Source organism: Schistocerca gregaria, chromosome 2 (assembly GCF_023897955.1).
Source record: "Schistocerca gregaria isolate iqSchGreg1 chromosome 2, iqSchGreg1.2, whole genome shotgun sequence".
Classification (NCBI taxonomy): domain Eukaryota; kingdom Metazoa; phylum Arthropoda; class Insecta; order Orthoptera; family Acrididae; genus Schistocerca; species Schistocerca gregaria.
The window spans coordinates 1,052,808,861-1,052,834,956 of record NC_064921.1 but is presented as its reverse complement, the minus strand read 5'-3'; the positions used below and the strand labels follow the sequence as shown (position 1 = coordinate 1,052,834,956).

Sequence of the window (26,096 nt, the reverse complement as noted above, 5' to 3'; positions counted from 1 at the left end):
AATTCTGTGTGTGTGTTTGTGTGTTTTGTTCATGTGCCTGTCTGCCAGCGCTTTCCCGCTTGGTAAGTCTTGGAATCTTTGTTTTTAATATATTTTTCCCATGTGGAAGTTTCTTTCTATTTTATTTACATCATATTACTTTGCCATATTGAGATATTCTTCAATGTTATAAAAACTATGTATTAGAAAATATTGTTTATGATCTACCTCGAATTTACGAAATTCTTCAATTTCCTTTATTGTAGAAGGCAATGCACTAAATGTATTTTGGGCTGGTGGTTTACACTTCTATGGTAGAGCACTCCTTTGTTGGTGTCTCTGTGAAAATCATCTCTGTTCCTTGTTTCATGGTTATGAACCTGATTATTTAATGTTGAAAATGACTGGTGAATTTTCAGAAAGCAGACACATTCATAAATGTACAAGCTAGGAAGTGTCATTATTTTCAATTCTTTAAATATTTCCCTCATGACACTCTACGGGGAACCCCTTTCATTATTCTAATACCCCTTTTTTTTTAATTCTGAAAGTTTGTTTTGCCATACCTGTATTTCACCAGAAGATCACACCGTATTTAAGCATACGGTCCATATAAGCACAATAGGCACACAGCAATGATTCAGTGTTGCAATATTTCCGAAGCATTCTTAGTACATGGGAGCATTTACTTAGTCTTTTATTCAAAACTTATGCTTTTCCCATGTCAAGTGCTCATCCACACACATACCTAGGAATTTTGTGTATGAAGCTTGTGCAGCAACATAGTTTCCTAGCTCAGCTTTTACTCTTCTTCTGTCTTTAGTTTTCATATTACTGAAATTCCTCAATACCGTTTTATCCTTATTTATGATAAAAGCATTATCACTAAAGCATTTTCCTAGAGATACTCTGCTGTAGATTATCCTCGGTGTATCCATTTATAAAAATGCTAGTGTCATCAGCGAACATCACTGTTTCTGCAACTGTCAGATTGTTTGGCAAATCGCTTATATACACCAAGAACAACAGAGTGCCTAACACTGAACCCTGGGGCACTCCATAGCTAGTTATTTTTAAATCTGGAAGATACTCTTTGCCTTCATGACATATTTGTAAATCTGTTGTCTGTCAGAGAGATAGGACTTGAACCATTTGAAGGTATGTACCCAGCCCCCTAAAACTCTAGTTTTATAAGCAATAAGTCATGGCTGATTAGATCAAAAGCTTTAGATAAATCAAAGAATATCCCGCAGCTTAATTCATTCTTGTCCAAGGCATTTAGGACCATTTTCATGAATTGGAAGATTGCTTTTTATGTGGATATATTCTTTCTAAACCCATTTTGAGCATTTGTCAGTATTTTAATTTTATTCAGGAAGTCATTCATACATTACTCTTTCAATTACTTTAGAGGAATCTGACAAGAATGACACTGGCCTATAATTATTTATGTCAGCTGTATTATCCTTTTCTGAAGTGGCTTTATTATGGAGAGTTTTAGTTTTGACGAAAACACCCCTGTCCTCAAAGAAGTATTTATAATGTCAGTTAGGTGAGTATCATTACGGGTAGAACTATGTTTGATTACCTTGTCTGGAATTCTGTCAATACCACAAGCCATTTTATTTTTTAGTTTACTAATAGCATTTCTAACTTCACATTCTGTTACTGGGTTCATAAACATTGTCTTTTCACAAGATAGTACATTTTATGTTTTTGTTGTTTGAATTGCACAGACTTTTAATTAGGTTCAGTGCTATGTTCACATAATGTTCCCTGAATATATCGGTTATCTGTTGAGCATCTTCTATTACTTTACACTCACTTTTAATTTTGAGATTATAGGTCTTGGTTTTACATTTTCCTGTGCTATTGCTAATAGCCTTCCAAATCGATTTTGATTTATTGCTTCCCATGTTAATGTATGAAACATTGCGTAGCTTTTTTGCTGCCTGTAAAACTTTCCTATAGAACTTTCTATGTTTCCTATAGTATGGTTTTATTGTTGTATTTATTTGAAGATGTTTGCTTAGGTTTCTAAGGGTGATTGCTGATTTTTTAATCCCTTGGGTTACCCATGTGTTTGTCTTCTCACTGACTTTAATTCTTTTTAACAGGAACACAACATTGTACCAATATTTATAATCATGAGAAAACTGTCATACTTCTTGTCTATGTCATCAGTTTGTTCTACACCAGACTGCACCATTTTTAGCATACTATTAAATAGCCCCCCACCACCCCCTCCATGAACCATGGACCTTGCCGTTGGTGGGGAGGCTTGCGTGCCTCAACAATACAGATAGCCGTACCGTAGGTGCAACCACAATGGAGGGGTATCTGTTGAGAGGCTAGACAAACGTATGGTTCCTGAAGAGGAGCAGCAGCATTTTCAGTAGTTGCAGGGGCAACAGTCTGGATGATTGACTGATCTGGCCTTGTAACAATAACCATAACGGCCTTGCTGTGCTGGTACTGCGAACGACTGAAAGCAAGGGGAAACTACAGCCGTAATTTTTCCTGAAGGCATGCAGCTTTACTGTATGGTTAAATGATGATGGTGTCCTCTTGGGTAAACTATTCCGGAGATAAAATAGTCGCCCATTCGGATCTCCGGGCAGGGACTACTCGAGAGGACATCGTTATCAGGAGAAAGAAAACTCGCGTTCTACAGATCAGAGCGTGGAATGTCAGATCCCATAATAGGGCAGGTAGGTTAGAAAATTTAAAAAGGTAAATGGATAGGTTAAAATTAGATATAGTGGGAATTAGTGAAGTTCGGTGGCAGGAGGAACAAGACTTTTGGTCAGGTGAATACAGGGTTATAAACACAAAATCAAATAGGGGTAATGAAGGAGTAGGTTTAATAATGTATAGGAAAATAGTAATGCGGGTAAGCTACTACAAACAGCATAGTGAACGCATTATTGTGGCCAAGATAGATACGAAGCCCACACCTACCACAGTAGTACAAGATTACATGCCAACAAGTTCTGCAGATGATGAAGAAAATGAAGAAATGTATGATGAAATAAAAGAAATTATTCAGATGGTGAAGGGAGACGAAAATTTAATAGTCATGGGTGACTGGAATTCGTCAGTAGGAAGAGGGAGAGAAGGAAACATAGTAGGTGATTATGGATTGGGGCTAAGAAATGAAAGAGGAAGCCGTCTGGTAGAATTTTGCACAGAGCATAACTTAATCATAGCTAACACTTGGTTCAAGAATCATAAAAGAAGGTTGTATACATGGAAGAATCCTGGAGATACTAAAAGGTATCAGATAGATTATATAATGGTAAGACAGAGATTTAGGAACCAGGTTTTAAATTGTAAGACATTTCTATGGTCAGATGTGGACTCTGACCATAATCTATTGGTGATGATCTGTAGATCAAAACTGAAGAAACTGCAAAAAGGTGGGAATTTAAGGAGATGGGACCTGGATAAACTGAAAGAACCAGAGGTTGTACAGAGTTTCAGGGAGAGCATAAGGGAACAATTGACAGGAATGGGGGAAAGAAATACAGTAGAAGGCGAATGGGTAGCTCTGAGGGATGAATTAGTGAAGGCAGCAGAGGGTCAAGTAGGTAAAAAGACGGGGGCTAGTAGAAATCCTTGGGTAACAGAAGAAATATTGAATTTAATTGATGAAAGGAGAAAATATAAAAATGCAGTAAATGAAGAAGGCATAAAGGAATACAAACGTCTCAAAAATGAGATTGACAGGAAGTGCAAAATGGCTTAGCAGGGATGGCTAGATGACAAATGTAAGGATGTAGAGGCTTATGTCACTAGGGGTAAGATAGATACAGGCTACAGGAAAATTAAAGAGACCTTTGGAGAAAAGAGGACCACTTGTATGAATATTAAGAGCTCAGATGGAAACCCAGTTCTAAGCAAAGAAGGGAAAGCAGAAAGTTGGAAGGAGTATATAGAGGGTTTATACAAGGGCAATATACTTGAGGACAATATTATGGAAATGGAAGAGGATGTAGGTGAAGATGAAATGGGAGATATGATATTGCGTGAAGAATTTGACAGAGTAATGGAAGACCTGAGTCAAAACAAGGCGCCGGGAGTAGACAACATGCCATTGGAACTACTGACAGCCTTGGGAGAGCCAGTCCTGACAAAACTCTACCATCTGGTGAGCAAGATGTATGAGACAGGCGAAATACCCTCAGACTTCAAGAAGAATATAATAATTCCAATTCCAAAGAAAGCAGGTGTTGACAGATGTGAAAATTACCAAACTATTAGTTTAACAAGTCACTGCTGCAAGATACTAACATGAATTCCTTACAGACAGATGGAAAAACTAGTAGAAGCCGACCTTGGGGAAGATCAGTTTGGATTCCTTAGAAATATCGGAACACGTGAGGCAATACTGACCCAACGACTTATCTTAGAAGCTAGATTAAGTAAAGGCAAACCTATGTTTTTAGCATTTGTAGACTTAGAGAAAGCTTTTGACACTGTTGACTGCAACACTCTCTTTGGAATTCTGAAGGTGGCAGGGGTAAAATACAGGGAGCGAAGGGTATTTACAATTTGTACAGAAACCAGATGGCAGTTATAAGAGTCGAAGGACATGAAAGGGAAGCAGTGGTTGGGAAGTGAGTGAGACCGGTTTGTAGTCTCTCCCTGCTGCTATTCAATCTGTATATTGAGCAAGCAGTAAAGGAAACAAAAGAAAAGTTCAGAGTACGTATTAAAATCCATGGGGAAGAAATAAAAAATTTGTGGTTCGCGGATGACATTGTAATTCTGTCAGAGACAGCAAAGGACTTAGAAGAGCAGTTGAACGGAATGGATAGTGTCTTGAAAGGAGGATATAAGATGAAGATCAACAAAATCAAAACAAGGATAATGGAATGTAGTCGAATTAAGTCGGGTGATGCTGAGGGAATTAGATTAGGAAATGATATGCTTAAAGTATTAAAGGAAAATCAAAGAGACCTTTGGGGATAAGAGAACCACTTGTATGATCATCAAGAGCTAAGATGGAAACCCAGTTCTAAGCAAAGAAGGGAAAGCAGAAAGGTGGAATGAGTATATAGAGGGTCTATACAAGGGCGATGTACTTGAGGACAATATTATGGAAATGGAAGAGGATGTAGATGAAGATGAAATGGTAGATATGATATTGCGTGAAGAGTTTGACAGAGCACTGAAAAACCTAAGCCGAAACAAGGCCCCCGGAGTAGACAACATTCCATTGGAACTACTGACAGCCTTGGGAGAGCCAGTCCTGACAAAACTCTACCATCTGGTGAGCAAGATGTATGAAACAGGCGAAATACCCTCAGACTTAAAAAAGAATATAATAATTCCAACCCCAAAGAAAGCAGGTGTTGACAGATGTGAAAATTACCGAACAATCAGTTTAATAAGCCACAGCTGCAAAATACTAACACGAATTCTTTACAGACGAATGGAAAAACTAGTAGAAGCCGACCTCGGGGAAGATCAGTTTGGATTCCATAGAAACACTGGAACACGTGAGGCAATACTGACCTTAAGATTTATCTTAGAAGAAAGATTAAGGAAAGGCAAACCTACGTTTCTAGCATTTGTAAACTTAGAGAAAGCTTTTGACAATGTTGACTGGAATATTCTCTTTCAAATTCTAAAGGTGGCAGGGGTAAAATACAGGGAGCGAAAGGCTATTTACAATTTGTACAGAAAGCAGATGGCAGTGATAAGAGTCGAGGGACATGAAAGGGAAGCAGTGGTTGGGAAGGGGGTAAGACGGGGTTGTAGCCTCTCCCCGATGTTATTCAATCTGTATATTTAGCAAGCAGTAAAGGAAACAAAAGAAAAGTTCAGAGTACGTATTAAAATCCATGGAGAAGAAATAAAAACTTTGAGGTTCGCTGACGACATTGTAATTCTGTCAGAGACGGCAAAGGACTTGGAAGAGCAGTTGAACGGAATGGACAGTGTCTTGAAAAGAGTATATAAGATGAACATCAACAAAAGCAAAACGAGGATAATGGAATGTAGTCAAATTAAATCGGGTGATGCTGAGGGAATTAGATTAGGAAATGAGACACTTAAAGTAGTAAAGGAGTTTTGCTATTTGGGGAGCAAAATAACTGATGATAGTCAAAGTAGAGATGATATAAAATGTAGACTGGCAATGGCAAGGAAAGCGTTTCTGAAGAAGAGAAATTTGTTAACATCGAGTATAAATTTAAGTGTCAGGAAGTCATTTCTGAAAGTATTTGTATGGAGTGTACCCATGTATGGAAGTGAAACATGGACGATAATTACTTTGGACTAGAAGAGAATAGAAGCTTTTGAAATGTGGTGCTACAGAAGAATGCTGAAGATTAGATGGGTAGATCACATAACTAATGAGGAAGTATTGAATAGGATTGGGAGAAGAGAAGTTTGTGGCACAATTTGACCAGAAGAAGGGATCGGTTGGTAGGACATGTTCTGAGGCATCAAGGGATCACCAATTTAGTATTGGAGGGCAGCGTGGAGGGAAAAAATCGTAGAGGGAGACCAAGAGATGAATACACTAAACAGATACAGAAGGATGTATGTTATAGTAGGTACTGGGAGATGAAGAAGCTTGCACCAGATAGAGTAGCATGGACAGCTGCATCAAACCAGTCTCAGGACTGAAGACCACAACAACAACATTAAATACCCTTATGTTGTTTGCATTACTAAGGCTTCTTTCTACATATGTTTCAGTGACTGTGCATTTCTTATTGTTCTCATTACTTATCATCATTTTTAAAGCCATATGGTCAGAAAAGCCTTTATCCGTTTTTTCAATATTGTATGCACAGCTTTGTTTGTTGGTAAATATCTGATCAAGTGTTTTATGCATATCCTACTTGATGCACTTCATTGCAGACAGACACGTGACTACTTTAAAGCAATTTATCCAATGGTCAATTTTTAGTTCACTGTGACAATGGACAATGGTAAAGCAGCACTCTAAATAATCTCTTCAACTTCAGTCCCTTCAGAATACTGAAAATCCCCTCATTTCTTTCTTGGTGCATACTGACAACAGTTATAATAAAATGCACTGAAATCACTACAAGTAGATCAAATTACTGAAGTGACAGAGCAGATGCAGAAAAACAAACTGAACAGCACAACAATATTTGCCTTTACTGGCTGACTTGCCAATATATTTTCTCTGATCAAAGGGTGTTTGTTTGTTTGGTTTTTCATTAATGTGTCTTTAAAGGAAACAAATCAAGTTCTAAAATGATTAAAAATTAATTATATGCTTAACATAAATGCATTTATAGATACTAGAGTATGTAACCTGTACTTCATAGCACATTAGCTTTACAGTGTTGTTTGTTTGCACAGAACTGATGGACTCATTCAAACCACAATCCGTACAAAGTTCAAGGCATGTACAGTGCTAACAATTGCTCACAGACTGAACACAATTATGGATTCTGATAAAGTACTCGTTATGGATTCTGGGACTATGGTGGTAAGTATACACAATAAACAGCAGTATTATTAAAAACATCTTTTGCCACTATTCATTGACACAGTATTTCTATACATGTATTAATAAATTACTTGAGGTGTGACAAGAATGTCTGTTGATACTTACGAAATGATTGGGTAATATATCTTAGTTTCATACATACTTTAATTAGTAAAAGTAACAACTCGCTGAATAGTTGAGCTGCTACATCATTGACAGGCACATAAATAAGCCATATGTCTTTGCTAGATTTTGAAATCCTACTTGGGAGGTAGAGTACAGACCTTATAAATAAATAAAATATAAATAAAAAACTTTTTTATTTTAAATTCAGTGCACTAGTGTTTGTAAAATGATTCTTTCATATAGTGTCCATTAAAAAAAAAAGAGACGATCATTCTACTTGGGAGCTGTGGAAGGTACATTAGCTTATTTGTTTCAGTTGTAAATAGTTGTCATGTATTATTGTTTCTGACATGTTCTACATCCTGAAGGACCTCCTCACTAAAGATCAATTGAAATTCACTACAGATCAATTGGAATGAAAGTAAATCCAATCTAATCCAAAATACACAAACACGAAACTGTACAGTTACAATGCCCCAACTGACTATATATTTCACGCAATGCAACACAACTGGAGTGAGAGGTTATGTCATTTGGAGTGAACGAGAGGGAAGAGGAAGTGGGAAATCTGAGGAAGGATGGAATAACACTCCAGCAGTGGGAGGGGCAGTTTAGGAAGGATTGTGGGTAGGACGTTACTGATTTCCAGGCATTACAATATGTATAATTGGCTGCTGACAGATCTACAGCCGCACTCACTCTTGCACTTCCTCATCCAACTGAATTCATTGTCACAAAAGACCTGAAAAGCACATGGTGAAAGATCTGTGTTGTACAAAGATGTTGCAGAGTTTCCCAGCCACATAGCCAAAGTACAGCCTTCATCTGATTGGCAATGGGGGGGGGGGGGGGGGGGGAATTATTGTGCAACAGGATGACCCTGTGTCACAGCATTCCTGGGCTCTTTGGCTTTATGGCATGTCACAGTTTCTGTGAAGTGTATTCATAGCACTACACATTGATTATGGTTTCATCCTCGAGGAACTGGACAGGCAGGATGCTCTGAAGTCAAAGAAGAAGGTCATCATGGCCTTACTGGAACTTGTGTGAATTTCTTTTGTGGTGGAGATGTGAGACGTTTTACTGTTGGCTTTGCTGTTTGTCCTCAGGCTGTTGGAATGCAGTCAGACAGACTAATTCTGTTTGCACAGTACCCCCCCCCCCCCCCTCCGCTACTGCCAAACAGACAAAGGCTACACTTCAGCAGATTTGCTTGGGGAACACTGCAACATACACTGCACAGTTTGATCTTTCACTGCTTGATTTTCACATCTGTGGCAACCAGAAGAGAGATATGTGCAGACATCAGATTCAGTTGGATGAGAAAGAGCTAGAATGGATGCTGTTGGGCAGCTGACAGTGGCCAGCTGAGTTTTCTAAAAAATAGAAATTGACCATTTCATCTCCCATTTGGGATAAATGCCTTAATGTATGTGGTGTGATTTTGAATGGAACCATTCCATTGTCCTATTTTGGTTGGTGTTCAGTTTTCATTTGACTGCCCTTCATAGTTGAATCACCTATTAAAGATATGGTTCAGTTGTTGCAATCCAAGATGATACCGAGTGATAATGGAAGTTCTCCTCTGCAACTGGTTCCTGGGGGCAATTGATGGATATCTTTTGCAGGGCTTTGGCTACTTATCATCATGCCCAAAAATTAGGAACATCCTACTCACAATACTTTCTATCCCTCCCAAAGTGTTATAGTGTCACCCACCCACTTTGCACAATATCCTAGTCCATCCTTATGCCATAGGTACTCACAACCTCTTGTCCCATGGAAGACTCAGATGCAAGAGCTGTTTGAAACATCTATCCTGCATGTATTACTCCTGTCTCATTACAACTTATCCTGTTCTATCAGAGCAGTCACATCATGTACAATTTTTTCTGTAATTTCTGCACATCAGTTTTTTGGAGGGTTGGGGAGGGGTTGGAGAAGGAGCATAAGGTTCATGACCTAATGAAAACTGTTGTACTAACTACTGATGTAAACAAATTATCATTATTATTTATATGAATACATTGTGTCTGTTCATTCAGGTGGCCAAAGAAATTAACACAACCACCCACATAAAGCAGGAAATCTGGGTTCAAATCCCAGTCTGGCACAACTTTTCATTGTCAGCTTATTGGTATTCGTATATGCAACTGTGAATGTATTTCATAATGGACCATAGTCATCACAGTGCTTGCATGCCTGTCCAAAAGAACCGCATCGTTCTTCTTAACATAGGCACAGCAATATCGTATTTCGATTGTTGTTTTACATTTTATTTTCCTTATTTTTTCACAAATGTTGCTGATAATCGTTGTAAAAAAGCACAAAACATTTGACTTTAATGGAAAACATCTCTGCTCCTAAATTTCTGTGGGTCCACGTGACAAAATTAACAATATTAAAGAAGGAAAGTTGCTACTCATCCTACAGCAGAGATACTGAGTTGCGATAGGCACAACAAAAAGATTCACACAATTATAGCTTTTGGCCATTAACACCTCTCTCAGCAATATACACACATACACACAAGCGCACACACTCACACTCATGCAAACGTAACTTGCACACACGGCAGCAGTCTCAGACACCTGAAACCACACTAAGAGTGGTTTCAGTTGTCTGAGGCAGCTGACATGACTCAGCATCTCCGCTATATAGTGAGTAGCAACTTTCCTTCCCTAATATTCTTACATTCTATCCTGGATTTTCCATTGTTTGACCAAATCAACAGTATTAGGGAAAGGATAGTCATTACCTACCATACAGTGGAGATGCTGAGTGGCAGATTCGCACAACAAAAATACTGACAGAAAATAAGCAAGCTGTCAGCCAACAAGGCTTTCATCAGAGTCAGAACATACACACAAACACTCATGCAAATGCAACTCACATTCACACACACACACACACACACACACATACACACACACACACACACACACACACACACACACACACACACACACACACACACACGACTGCACTCTAAGGCTGCTGAGAGTTTTACTGGTGTTACTTATTTTCATGTTCCATGGCTCATTTTTATGACTAAGTGTAATTATGTGGAATGAGACATTTTGCAATCACATTAGACATCCATATGTAAATTTGACTACATGATGACAATTCACAAGCTCTTTTTTTTAAGAAAAATAATATAGACAGGACTCACTAATTCCTACCCCTACCATCTACTTATTACAAAAATAGAAACTCTCCTACAACAGAAGGAGTTGTCAAGAAGAAAATTTTTCAATTTGTTTTCAACTTTAATTTTGCTGTCTGTCAGACATTTTATATCACTGGATAAGTGATCAAAATTTTTGCTGGTGGCACTGTGCATCCCTTTTCTGCTAAAGATAACTTTAAGTTGTTTTAGATGCTGTAGAACAAATTCTTATTTAACAATTTTGTAGTTCCCATCCTAGTTATTATTTCCTCACCAAGAGATACATTTATCATTAGTGTAGTACCTCTTGATGTACAGCACTGAATAGGTTGTGTTTGAGAGAGAAAGAGAGAGAGAGGGAGGAAGAGAGAGAGAGAGAGAGAGAGAGAGAGAGAGATTATAGAAAATCACCCACAAACATTTTAGGAACATTATTTATCATTTCTTCTGTTGCTGTGTGTGTGTTTGAATTGATTACAATAATTTTATTCATTTATTTTATTTGTTTCTTTGCAGTCCATAGACAATCAGTTTTTGGACATTGTCATAAATTATAGTTCACACATACAAAGGTTTAGTTAATGTATGTAAGTGCAACATTGATATAAGTAGTGAAGGCCAGAAATTATCATTTTTTGTTGCAAAAACAAACTTTTGCTTTATATGCTGTTACCTGAGACTGCAGTCATGTGTGTGTGAGTTGCATTTGCATGAGTGTGTATGTACGTGTGTTTGTCGTCTAATTTTGATGAAGGCCTTACTGGCCGAATGATATATTTGTGACAGTCTTTTTATTGAGCCTGTCTGCGACCCAGCATCTCTGTTATATGGTGAGTGGTAACTTTCCTTTTCACAACATTGTTACTTTCCCTCCTGGATTTTCCATGTTTGCTCTTACTTTGATGTAATGGGTGAAGATAAGAAATTATCATTTTTGTGTTGCAAAAATAAACTTATATAAAATGTTTTACAAAGGGATATTGCAACTTGAAATCTTCTACTGAATGATAGCCTTTCTCCATTAATAAATGCTTAAAATTTATTCTTTAAACTTTTTAAATTAACTGTCTTGAGGTCAGATGGAAGTCTCTTATAAAAGATGGTTCCTATTGTAAGTGGACTATGGTCTGCACCATTTTTTTACTTGCAATTCTGTCAAAATTTTCCTTTCCCCATGTATTGTACCTATGTACATATTAATTGTTACATTATATTCTGGATTTTGTTTCACAAACATTATTGCCTACATGATGTATATAGCGTAGGTGGGTAGTATTTTATATTTTCTGAAGATTTCTCTATAAGGCTCTCTCCTGCTTACCTCGGCTATCACTTACTGCCTTTTTTTGCAGTCTGAAAAGGCTGTCTGTATAGATAGCTGGTGCCCCACCCTGTATCTCAATACCATGCTTAAGATATGGATGTATCACTCCAAAGTATATTTGTCTCAAACTATTCTGGTCTATAAAGACTTAGATTCTTTTTATTCAGTAGATACACTTTGTACTGGTTTTCTTACAAATGTGGTCTATATGGTCTTTCCATGACAGGTGTTTATCAACAACTATGTCCAGAAATTTGTGTTTATTTGTGATGAATTAAGGGCAAGGGAAGTGTAGATAGAGTTCTGTTGATGTTATGACTATACCTAGTGTCATCTGTAAAAAGAACTAACTCTTCTTGTTGTATATTAGTGGGAACGTCATTTAAACATAACATTAGTAGACCTAAGATTGGGTGTTGTGGAACCTTATAAGTAATTTCCCCTTGTAAGAAGAGTCTTGCCTATTTACATTGATAGAATTATGAAATACAACTTGCCGTGTTTGATTAGATATGATATTATCCATTGGTTGGCTATACCACCAGTTCCATTATACCTCAGTTATCTAGGAGAATATTGTGATTCACAACATAAAATACCTTAGACAGATCACAGATAACAGTAGCTGCTGTTATTTTGTTTTTTAATACCTGTAAAATTTGGCAAATGAATGTGTTGGTTCTGACATCTTACTGTGGATGTTTCTGTGTTTATTTTATAATACTCTGTAATTTCAGTAGCCTAAGTTACCTCATAACTCTATTTATTATAGCTGATGTTCATTCAAAAATAATATTTCATGCTTTTTATAGGAATATGCACATCCTCATGTACTGCTACAATTCCCAGAGGGCTATTTCTACAAAATGGTTGAACAAACAGGGGAGTCAATGGCTGCCCAATTGGCTAAAGTAGCAGAAGAGGTGAGTGGAATGTTTTATTTGTTGAGATTTTTGCCCCTCTCATCAACAATATTTTAGAGATCAACATAATCAACATAATATCGAAAGGGTGCAAAAAAGGGCAGCTCGTTTTGTATTATCACGTTATAGGGGAGAGAGTGTGGCAGATATGATACACGAGTTGGGATGGAAGTCATTACAGCATAGACGTTTTTCGTCGTGGCGAGACCTTTTTACGAAATTTCAGTCACCAACTTTCTCTTCCGAATGCGAAAATATTTTGTTGAGCCCAACCTACATAGGTAGGAATGATCATCAAAATAAAATAAGAGAAATCAGAGCTCGAACAGAAAGGTTTAGGTGTTCATTTTTCCCGCTCGCTGTTCGGGAGTGGAATAGTAGAGAGATAGTATGATTGTGGTTCGATGAACCCTCTGCCAAGCACTTAAATGTGAATTGCAGAGTAGTCATGTAGATGTAGATGTAGAGAATAGCTTTTAACAGTTTCTCAGTACCTATAAGCAAACAGACAAGGCAATCTGTTGTTTGCAAATGCTGGCTGACATTTGAAGTGGATAAATGCAATATAATCCACACCAACAAAAAGAGAGGTTTATTGTCTATTTACTACATATTCATCTATCATTCATATTCTGCTGTTATGCCACATGAACTAACGTATGTAAGGTAATGTATAACATTGTAATATATTTTAAATTTTACTTTGGAATCCCCTTGATTAAAGTAGTAAATTTCACATGATAGGCAGCTTTTGAAAGAACAAAATAGATCCAAAAGAATGATAACATAATTAGAAAGAAAATGGGTACAATGGTTTTAAACTTGTTACTTTGAATACTTCCAAGAGTGGTAGCATTTCTGTCTCCATTACACAATATTTGAAATATTGTATTTGCTATGACTACAACAGTACATATTTCACTAAACACCCACTTTACATTGTTTAAGGACTGAAATTTTCGTTTAATAGTCTGAAAATAGCCTGCTAGAATTAAAAAGTAGTGAAACCCCTCTATGAAGATGGAGATGTGTAAATTACTTCTTACTGTAGATCCATTTTCCTCATTGCAGTTTTTAAAAGATATATTTTTTTTAAATTAACCAAATGGTTTTTTAGTGTTGTTTCACAGTTTTTTAAAAAGCTGCCTGCAGTATAATAACCACCTATTTTTGTAGTGGACCATAAAGTTATGATTATGAAACAAAAATGTTAGAGTGTCAATTGCGTCCTTCTTGCATGGATAGAGCCAATTTTTCCCAAATCGAAAGCAGAGGTTCAAACTGTAAATCTTTACCACAGGAATAAAACTTACCTCACTAGGGAAAACATACAATGGAATTTCCAAAAGATTTGATAATGAGTGTATGTCTACTGTTAAACTGCATGTCACTTTTCTAGCACTCTGAAGGTGGATTCATTAATGTAATGTTGCTAATGACACTATCATACTAATTATGTAGAGAAACAGTTTGTGTAGATGGTGTTGGCCATGCTTCCATAAATGTTTGATGCTGCATTGTATGATACACAGCTGTACTTATTACTTTATGTAGCTTATCAATTTCAGTCAAATTCACAATATCCTTGTAACATAAAGCCTATTCAACTGTATATTCCACAAATTCAATGACTAACTATTCTGAAATGTTTTGTTTAAATAAAACATAACTTAAAACAAACATGTCCCCTATTTCTCTTGAATAATGAATAACTGTGGTTCAGGATGGAAAAATAGTGTCCTGACTTTACCTAAGGGTAAAAATGTGGTTATATTCACACATCAAAAAAGGTTTTGCATCACCCCAGTTCCCAGAACTCCTGATGATAGACGCTCTAGAACTCCTGAAGATAGACATTGCCTAAGGATATTGTATCACAGACACAGTCACTTTGACTGTTCAGAGATAGCTACTTATTTGAAGTAAACCCTTTCAGTGAATCAACTGTGGAAGCAGGAAACAAGCTTATTTCCTCTGTAAGGGAGAAAATAGGGATAAGTGGATAAAAACTATAGAAAGCCATAAAGCTTGGAGATTTCTGAGCTGCCTAAACAATGATCCGACTAATTACACATCATAATATCACTGCCAATCAAATAGCACATCAGTTACTGATGAATGGGGAGCCAACACACAAATTACAAAAACAGAAATTGCAAAGAAAAGAGCAAGAGGAGAGTAATGACCTTACATCATCATTCATCATGGAAAAACTACAGAAGGCGCTGAAAAAAAGTAAAAATGGCAAATCAGCTGGCTAGGATGATACACGAACTGAGCAAATCAAACACTTCAGCTTAAATACAAAGAAATGGATTCTCCAACTTCTCAATAACTGTGTAAGCGGAAACCAAATTCCAAAGATATAGCGAAAGAGTCAAGTGAGAAACCTGGCAAAGAAGGAAATGATCCAAAGAATTTTAGATCAGTTGCACTACTTTGTCATCTTAACAAATTGCTGGAAAGACTGATTTTGAACCACCTATCACGTGCAATTGACCCCTCACTTATACATCAGCAATCTGGATTTCATCCAGTTAAAAGCTGTACTGGGCAACTGCTAAATCTCGCACAGTTTATGGAAGGTGGGTTTGAAGCTCGGAAGGTGACAGGAGTGGCATTTGTAGACTTATCAGTGGTGTATGATATGGTCAATCACCAGCTACTACGAGTCAATGTCTGCAATGTGATGAAAGATTTAGGTCTAACCACACTCATCACCTCCATTCTGCAGAATCCAGGTTCTTCATCAACTTTCCAGGACAGCGTAGTCAATGGAGACCGCAAAGGAGTGCTTTGGCTCCAATTCTATGTCTACATATGCATGGATACTCTGCAAATCACATTCAAGTGCTTGGCAGAGGGTTTATCGAACCACCTTCACAATTGTCTATTATTCCAATCTCGTATAGCTCCATACGAGCTCTGATTTCCCTTATTTTATCGTGGTGATCATTCCTCCCTATGTAGGTTGGTGTCAACAAAATATTTTTACATTTGCACGAGAAAGTTCGTGATTGGAATTTCGTGAGAAACACCTTTCTTTTAATGATTTCCAGCCCAAATCCTGTATCATTTCTGTCACATTCTCTCCCATATTTCGTGATAATACAAAAACTGCTGCCTTTCTTTGAACTTTTTCGATGTACTCCATCAATCCTATCTGGTAAGGATCCCACATCATACAGCAGTATTCGAAAAAGGATGGACAAGTGTAGTGTAGGCAGTCTCCTTAGTAGGTCTGTTACATTTTCTAAGTGTCCTGCCAATAAAACGCAGTTTATGGTTAGCCTTCCCCACAACATTTTCTATGTATTCTTTCCAATTTAAGTTGTTTGTAATTGTAATACCTAGGTATTAAGTTCAATTTATGGATTTAGATTAGAGTGATTAATTGTGTAATCTCAGTTTAACGAGTTCCTTTTAGCACTCATGTGGGTGACCTCACACTTTTCATTATTTGGGGTCAACTGCCACTTTTCGCACCATTCAGATATCTCATCTAAATTGTTTTGCAGTTTGTTCTGAACTTCTGATGACTTTATTAGTCGATAAATGACAGCGTCGTCTGCAAACAACCAAAGATGGCTGCTCAGATTGTCTCCAGAATCATTTATATAGATAAGGAACAGCAAAGGGCCCACAACACTACCCTGGGGAACGCCAAAAATCACTTCTGTTTTACTCAATGACTTTCCATCAATTACTATGAACTGTGACCTCTCTGACAGGAAATTATAAATCCAGTCACATAACTGAGATGATATTCCATAAGCACGCAATTTCACAACGAGCCGCTTGTGTGGTACAGTGTCAAAAGCCTTCTGGACATACAGAAATACGGAATCAATTCGAAATCTCTTGTCAGTAGCACTCAGCACTTCATGTGAGTAAAGATCTATTTGTGTTTCAGAGGAACGATGTTTTTTAAACCCGTGTTGACTGTGTGTCAATAGACCATTTCCTTCAAGGTAATTCATAATGTTCGAGCACAATATATGTTCTAAAACCCTGCTGCATATCGACATTAATGATATGGGCCTGTAATTTAATGGATTATTCCTACTACCTTTCTTGAATATTGGTGTGACCTGTGCAACTTTCCAGTCTTTGGGTACGGATCTTTCATTGAGCAAACAGTTGTATATGATTGTTAAGTATAGAGCTGATGCATCAGCATACTCGGCAAGCAATGTAATTGGTATAAAGTTTGGACCAGAAGACCTGCTTTTATTAAGTGATACGAGTTGCTTCACTACTCCGCGGATATTTACTTCTATGCTACTCATGTTGGCAGCTGTTCTCGATTCGAATTCTGAAATATTTACTTCATGTTCTTTTGTGAAGGCATTTTGGAAGGCTGTGTTTAGTAACTCTGCTTTGGCAGCACTGCCTTCGATAGCATCTCCATTGCTATCGCTCAGAGAAGGCATTGATTGTTTATTGGCACTAACATACTTCACATACGACCAGAATCTCTTTGGATTTTCTGTCAGGCTTCGAGACAAAGTTTCGTTGTGGAAACTGTTATAGGCATCTCGCATCGAAGTCCGCACTAAATTTCGAGATTCTATAAAAGATTACCAATCTTGGGGATTTTGCGTTTGTTTAATTTTGGCATGTTTGTTTCATTGTTTCTGCAACAGTGTTCTAACCCGTTTTGTGTACCAAGGAGGATCAGCTACATCGTTTGTTAATTTATTTGGTATAAACTTATCAATTTCTGCCAATACTATTTCTTTGAATTTAAGCCACATCTGGTCTACACTTATATTATTAATTTGGAATGAGTGGAGATTGTCTCTTAGGAAGGCTTCAAGCGAATTTTTATCTGCTTTTTGGAATAGGTATATTTTTCGCTTATTTTTTGAGGATTTGGGGATTACAATATTCAGTCTTGCTATGACAGCCCAGTGTTCACTAACCCTGAATCGGTTTTGATGCTCGTTATTAACTCAGGATTATTTGTTGCTAAGAGGTCAAGTGTGTTCTCACAACCATTTACTATTTGCATGGGCTCATGTACTAACTGCTCGAAATAATTTTCATAGAATGCATTTAGCACAATTTCAGATGATATTTTATGCATACCTCCAGAATTAAACATGTATTTTCACAACCATATTGAGGGTAAATTAAAGTCTCCACCAACTTATCATATGAGTCGGGTACGTGTTTGAAATGAAACTCAAGTTTTCTTTTAACCTTTCAGCAACTGAATTGGGAGGTCAGTAAAAGGACCTTATTATTATTTTATTCCAGTTGCTAACAATGACCTCTGCCCATACTAACTCACATTAAGCTACTTCTAACAGCAACAAACATGGCACTGCCTATCCTTTCAGAACACCATTAGGTTCTTCATAAACATTTAAAAATTTCAGCTGAGCCTATATCCGGCTTTAGACAGCTTTCAGTGCCTATAACAATTTGAGCATCAGTGCTTTCTATTAGCGCTTGGAGCTTGGTACTTTCCAAACACAGGTATGACAATTTACAAATGTTATACCAATGGTTCCTGTATCTACGTTCTTCATGTGTTCAGCCTGCACCCTTTGTGACTGAAGCCCTTCTTGTGTTTTCCTGAGACCCTCTAACATAAAAAACTGCCTAGTCCACACCACACAGCCCCTGCTTCCCTGTCTCTCGCGTATAATGGACACCTGACCTATTCAGCGGAACCCGAAACCCAACCACCCTTTGGCAGAAGTCGAAAACTCTGCAGCCTACACAGTCGTAGAACCATCTGAGCCTCTGATTCAGACCCTCTACTCAGCTCTGTATCAGAGGTCCGCAATGGGTCCTGTCAAGTATGCTGCAAATGGTCAGGTCTGCTTTCATCTTGCAAGCAAGACTGGCAGGCTTTACCACTTCTGTTAGCCGCTCGAAACCTTGGAATGACTCCACCCGGTATGCACACAGAGAGCACATTGGATTTTTTACCCACCTTGTCGGCCAAGTCCCTAAGGGGCGCCATAATGTGCCTGATGCTGGAGCTCCCAACTACCTATAGTCCCACCCTCTGTGATTGCCTAGATCTTGCAGGCTGAGTGTTTTCCTATGAAACAGGACAGGTGACAGCATCTGGCTCATCGACAGTGTCAGCCACAGACAGCACCTGAAAATTGTCAGACAAACCGGGAAGGTGTGTGTGTGTGTGTGTGTGTGTGTGTGTGTGTGTGTGTGAACTGCACACTGCTTTTGTAAAAATGTATTTCTTATTTCCCTTTATATTTTCCTGTATTAGTAAACTGTTCTCCAGTATTTCATCAGATTCCTGTTAGGCATTTGTTTGATCCACATCTCTAACCAAGATTTTCTGTCATTTGGTATTATCTTATTATCATCTGGTAGTACCTGACTTCCCTATAAATCTTATACATTCTTGTGTGATAAGAAATAAATTTGACATTGAACATTCATTGTCCACATAAAATATACTTCATGACTGCCCTCCTACATATATTTGTCAGAATGATAGATATTATTACCACAGTGATTAAGGGGATTGGTATGATTTAATGATTTAATACAAAATCATAAAGTGGAAACATTGTGAGAAATTACCATGCCAAATCTTGTTTAAATTGGAGAAGGTCACAGTAATCATTTTATCTTACTCATCCACCCTTTGTAACAAATTAAAAGATAAGTACCACCCATGGCAATCTCCCTATGCAATCTCATCCTCTTCTCCATATAAGCATAACAGTGTAAATGTTCTCATATGCTTTGCCTTGAAGTAAGGCAGCTTAGTACCACAATACAACTTCTTGATGCTGAAGGAGTAGGCTTGAATTCTCACCTTATGGCTTGCATTTCTGAACACTTTGAAGACAATGATTTCCTCAAGCTTATGTCTTTAAACCCCCTCCCCCATGAACCATGGACCATGGGGAGGCTTGCGTGCCTCAACGATACAGATAGCCGTACTGTAGCTGCAACCACAATGGAGGGGTATCTGTTGAGAGACCAGACAAACATGTGGTTCCTGTAGAGGGGCAGCAGCCTTTTCAGTAGTTGCAGGAGCAACAGTCTGGATGATTGACTGATCTGGCCTTGTAACATTAACCAAAACAGCCTTGCTGTGCTGGTACTGCGAATGACTGAAAGCAAGGGGAAACTACAGCCGTAATTTTTCCCGAGGGCATGTAGCTTTACTGTATGATTAAATGATGATGTCGTCCTCTTGGGTACAATATTCCGGAGATAAAATAGTCCCCCACTTGGATCTCCGGGCGGGGACTACTCCAGAGGACGTCGTTATCAGGAGAAAGAAAACTGGAATTCTATGGATCGGAGTGTGGAATGTGAGATCCCTTAATCGGGCAGGTAGGCTAGAAAATTTAAAAAGGGAAATGGATAGGTTAAAGTTAGATATAGTGGGAATTAGTGAAGTTAGGTGGCAGGAGGAACAAGACTTCTGGCCAGGTGAACACAGGGTTATAAATACAAAATCAAATAGGGGTAATGCAGGAGTAGGTTTAATAATGAATAAAAAAAATAGGAGTGTGGGTAAGCTACTACAAACATTGAACGCATTGTGGCCAATATAGACACAAAGCCCACGCCTACTACAGTATTACAAGTTTATATGCCAACTAGCTCTGCAGATGATAAAGAAATTGATGAAATGTATGATGAGGTAACAGAAATTATTCAGATAGTGAAGGGAGATGAAAATTTAACAGTCATGTGTGACTGGAATTCATCAGTAGGAAAAGGGAGAGAAGGAAACGTAGTAGGTGAATATGGATTGAGGCTAAGAAATGAAAGAGGAAGCCGTCTGGTAGAATTTTGCACGGAGCACAACTTAATCAGAGCTAACACTTGGTTCAAGAATCATAAAAGAAGGTTGTATACATGGAAGAAGCCTGGAGATACTGACAGGTTTCAGATAGATTATATAATGGTAAGACAGAGAGTTAGGAACCAGGTTTTAAATTGTAAGACATTTCCAGGGGCAGATGTGGACTCTGACCACAATCTATTGGTTATGAGCTGTAGATTAAAACTGAAGAAACTGCAAAAAGGTGGGAATATAAGGAGATGGGACCTGGATAAACTGAGAGAACCAGAGGTTGTACAGAGTTTCAGGGAGAGCATTAGGGAACGATTGACAAGAATGGGGGAAAGAAAGACAGTAGAAGAAGAATGGGTACCTTTGAGGGATGAAGTAGTGAAGACAGCAGAGGATCAAGTAGGTAGAAAGACGAGGGCTGCTAGAAATCCTTGGGTAACAAAGAGATACTGAATTTAATTGATGAAAGGAGAAAATATAAAAATGCAGTAAATGAAAGAGGCAAAAAGGAATACAAACATCTCAAAAATAAGATCGACAGGAAGTGCAAAATGGCTAAGCAGGGATGGCTAGAGGACAAACGTAAGGATGTAGAGGCTTATGTCACTAGGGGTAAGATAGATACAGCCTACAGGAAAATTAATGAGACCTTTTGAGAAAAAAGTATCACTTGTATGAATATCAAGAGCTCAGATGGAAACCCAGTTCTAAGCAAAGAAGGGAAATCAGAAAGATGGAAGGAGTATATAGAGAGTCTATACAAGGGCAATGTTCTTGAGGACAATATTATGGAAATGGAAGAGGAGGTAGATGAAGATGAAATGGGAAATATGATACTGCGTGAAGAGTTTAACACAGCACTGAAAGACCTAAGTGGAAACAACACCCCAGGAGTAGACAACATTCCATTAGGACTATTGACAGCTTTGGGAGAGCCAGTTCTGACAAAACTCTACCATGTGGTGAGCAAGATATACGAGACAGGTGAAATTCCCTCGGACTTCAAGAAAAATATAATAATTCCAATACTAAAGAAAGCAGGTGTTGACAGATGTGAAAATTACTGAACTATCAGTTTAATAAGTCACAGCTGCAAAATACTAACACGAAATCTTTACAGACGAATGGAAAAACTGGTAGAAGCTGACCTCGAGGAAGATCAGTTTGGATTCCATAGAAATGTTGGAACACGTGAGGCAATACTGACTCTACGATTTATCTTAGAAGAAAGATTAAGGAAAGGCAAACCTATGTTTCTAGCATTTGTAGACTTAGAGAAAGCTTTTGACAATGTTGACTGGAATACCCTCTTTCAAATTCTGAAGGCGTCTGGGGTAAAATACAGGGAGCGAAAGGCTATTTACAATTTGTACATAAACAGATGGCAGTTATAAGAGTCGAGGGACATGAAAGGGAAGCAGTGGTTGGGAAGTGAGTGAGACAGGTTTGTAGTCTCTCCCCAATGCTATTCAATCTGTATATTGAGCAAGCAGTAAAGGAAACAAAAGAAAAGTTCAGAGTACGTATTAAAATCCATGGAGAAGAAATAATTCTTTGAGGTTTGCCGATGACATTGTAATTCTGTCAGAGACAGCAAAGGACTTGGAAGAGCAGTTGAATGGATTTAACAGTGCCTTGAAGGGAGGATATAAGATGAAGATCAACAAAAGCAAAACAAAGTAATGGAATGTAGTCGAATTAAGTTGGGTGATGCTGAGGGAATTAGATTGGGAAATGAGACACTTAAAATAGTAAAGGAGTTTTGCTATTTGGAGAGCAAAATAACTGATGATGGTCGAAGTAGAGGGGCTATAAAATGCAGACTGTCAATTGAAAGGAAAGCATTTCTGAAGAAGAGAAATTTGTTAACATCAAATATAGATTTAAGTGTCAGGAAGTCGTTTTTGAAAGTATTTGTATGGAGTGTAGCCATGTATGGGAGTGAAACATGGACGATAAATAGTTTAGGCAAGAAGAAAATAGAAGCTTTTGACATGTGGTGCTACAGAAGAATGCTGAAGATTAGATGGGTAGATCACGTAACTAATGAGGAGGTATTGAATAGGATTGGGGAGAAGAGAAGTTTGTGGCACAACTTGACTAGAAGAAGGGATCGGTTGGTAGGACATGTTTTGAGGCATCAAGGGATCATAAATTTTGCATTGGAGGGCAGCGTGGAGGGAAAAAATCGTAGAGGGAGACCAAAAGATGAATACATTAAGCAGATTCAGAAGGATGTAGGCTGCAGTACGTTCTGGGAGATGAAGAAACTTGCAGAGGATAGAGCAGCATGGAGAACTGTATCAAGCCAGTCTCAGGACTGAAGACCACAACAACAACAACAACAACAACATGTCTTTCACTGTCTTTCAATTTTTTAATCTTTTTCAGTTATCTTTGTTTTTCAGATTTCAGTTGGAAGTTATGTTTCAATGAATTGTACTTTTGTGTTTTTCATAATTACAGCACATAAATATTTCTTTGTGACTATTCAGATGTTCTTTATTTACTTACAAGTCGGTTTTTGGCTTACAAGGCTGTGGAACGTATGATTTCTTTTTTTAATTTATGAATTAAATTTTTTGGTCTATTGAATTCTTGGTTATCTGACATAATAACCTATAACGTAAGTCTAATATCTGGTAAATTCAAAATATTTGATATTTGAGTAATGCATACTTTTTTTCTCATTCCAGGCTTACAACAGGAAACCTTGAGGCAAATAAAAGCGGAAAAAACCTATTTGAAGCAGTGCAATCCTCATACTGCAGCTATATCAAGCTGGTACATTTTTGGAAGCTAAGCAACTGGAGAAGAGAAAAAGATTCATGATGCCACCTAAGTTCATACATAATTTAGCAATAACAAACTCACAAGCACCACAAAATATGTTCAAAGAACATTCCTGCTGTGAAATAGCAGCTTGGCTGAAAGTTGGGGAAACTTGTGGTTCTTTTTCTCAGACAATGAATAGTGTAAATACATGGAGCCATAGATCTTTACAGTAATCCAGATTAGATGTTGCGGACTGAATCAGCACTGGAAAAATGGAGACATATTAACAAACAACAAAAAGTTGCATTGCGCTCAGCAGAAGTGCCTTATATGCTATACTCTAGTCATATTGTATAATGTGGCTGTATTTTTCTTCTGTGAGCTGTGTGTTCTGTGGTCTGATTATTGTGTGTGAACAGAATGATGTATGAAAATATATATGTGCAATTAATAACAGTATTATGAAAAGAATAGATTGCTGCTCACCATATAGAGGAGACAATGAGCCACAGACAGGTACAACTAAAAGACTGCAAAACATTTTAGCTTTTGGCTAAAAGGCCTCCTTCTGAAGCAGGAAAGGACAAACACATTCACACAGGCACAACTCCCATACAAATGATCACTGCCTCTGGCTACTGTGGCATCTGGCCATAGTGGTAAGTGACAGTGGTCGTGTGAATGTGATTTGTGCTTGTGTGAATGTGTGTGAGCATGTTTTTTCTGCTTCAGAAGAAGGCCTTGTGGCTGAAAGCTAAAATGTATAGCTTTCCAATTTATCCTTTTCATAATATTGCTGTTATTCCATCCTGGACTTATCATTGATTGGTTGTGCAATTCATAAGGTAGTTTTTATTTCTCTGTGTCCTATGCATTTTCTACCCATATCTTGTACATATTTTCTAATAATAAACATTTAATTTTCTTAAATAAAAGTTTTATCATTATGTATCAGCACAAATATCTGAACTAAATGTGTTACAACGTGTATATTATATAACACGAGAAATTCAATTAAGAAAATTGTTAAAGTCATGGAGAGACTAAATGCTGGCCATTAGGTACCTACAGGAAGTACAATAATGTATTTTAAAAAAAAATAAATACACATAAAATAGGTCACAGAACATCCAGTTTTCATAACAATAGGTTTTTTTCTTCAGAGATGATAGAGAAATTAACTGTAGGAGATTGGACAGGGGTGGCAATTATTCAAACTCCAGGCTGAAAGGGGCCCATCCCCATCTTGTATAGTGACGTCTATTAAATGGATGCAATGTACACACTGCTTTAACTGAAAAAAAAGGGTGAAACTAATAGAACCACTAATGTTTAAAATCATTCCTTACTTGGGTTGATAAATGCAATATTTCACCATTAGCACTACTGATTTCTCATGATTCTCAGCAAGCTCTGTAACTTCATCCTCACTATGCTTTAAAATTCTATGCAGAGCCAAAGTTTTCCAAACAAGCTGCATAAAATTGGCCACTGGAGCTCTGGGATGTGTGACTACCCCCTATCCCTGTTCACCAGGCCCCACAATCGGGTGACTGTGGGCCTTGCTATAAGGTTATAAGGACTAAAAGTTATAGTTTTCATTTTGATGTTAGGAAAACATGCTCATGTATAAGTTAAAAGATATGTGTGGTACATTGTTTTATATTATCTCAACTTCAAAAACCGCCTGAACAGCTTACAATAAATGTCAGTTGGGTATACTGCAGATAAGCAACTGACCTCTATGTATATCATAGTGCTACAAAGAGAAAGTGTGGAAGCCCAAGGAGGGCAGCAGCAGTATAGCTGTGTATTTGCTACACAACTTTTCTGCCGACTGCTTCCAGAGATGGATAATAACATAATGCAGACTTTCATCTGAATTATCCATCACAACTCATGGGAAATCTTGCATGTAGCATTTAAGTATGCAACTTTTCATCAGCGTCAGCTGACAGGATGCCCTAATATGCAAAGCTATATTGTGTGTCAAGTAATTTATTTACAAATGATATGCCTGGTTAAAATCCCCACTGACATCTATGCTCTGCAAACAACCACGAGTTTCATGGCAGAGGATATGTCACATTGTACCAGTTATTACGGTTTTTTCCCATTCCGTTCATATAAGTATAATGGAGTGCAGAAGAATGATTGTTTGAATCCCTGTGTGTATGCAGTAATTATTCTAATCTTGTCCTGATGATCCCTATGGGAGTGATACATAGGAGGTTGTAGTATATTCCTAGAGTCATCATTTATAGCTGGTTCTTGAAATTTTGTTAATGGTACAGTTTACGTCTTTTTCAGGAGTCTTCCAGCTCAGTTTCTTCAGTATCTCTTGACAGTTTCTCATGGAACAAACAAACCTGTGACCATTCATGCTGCCCTTCTCTGTATGCATTCAATATCCCATTAGTCCTATTTGGTAAAGGTCTTGAGCAATATTCTAGAACCAGTTACACGAGTGATTTGTACACTGCCTCCTTTGTAGACTGATTGTTCACCTGTATTCTACC

The 26,096-nt window shown here is 37.7% G+C and overlaps 1 pseudogene; it reads left to right on the top strand.

Moving 5' to 3' along the window:
- LOC126335580 (ATP-binding cassette sub-family C member 4-like) overlaps window positions 1–24,526 on the top strand; it is a 361,394-nt pseudogene extending 336,868 nt beyond the window's left edge.
- Window positions 24,527–26,096: the final 1,570 nt, after the last annotated feature.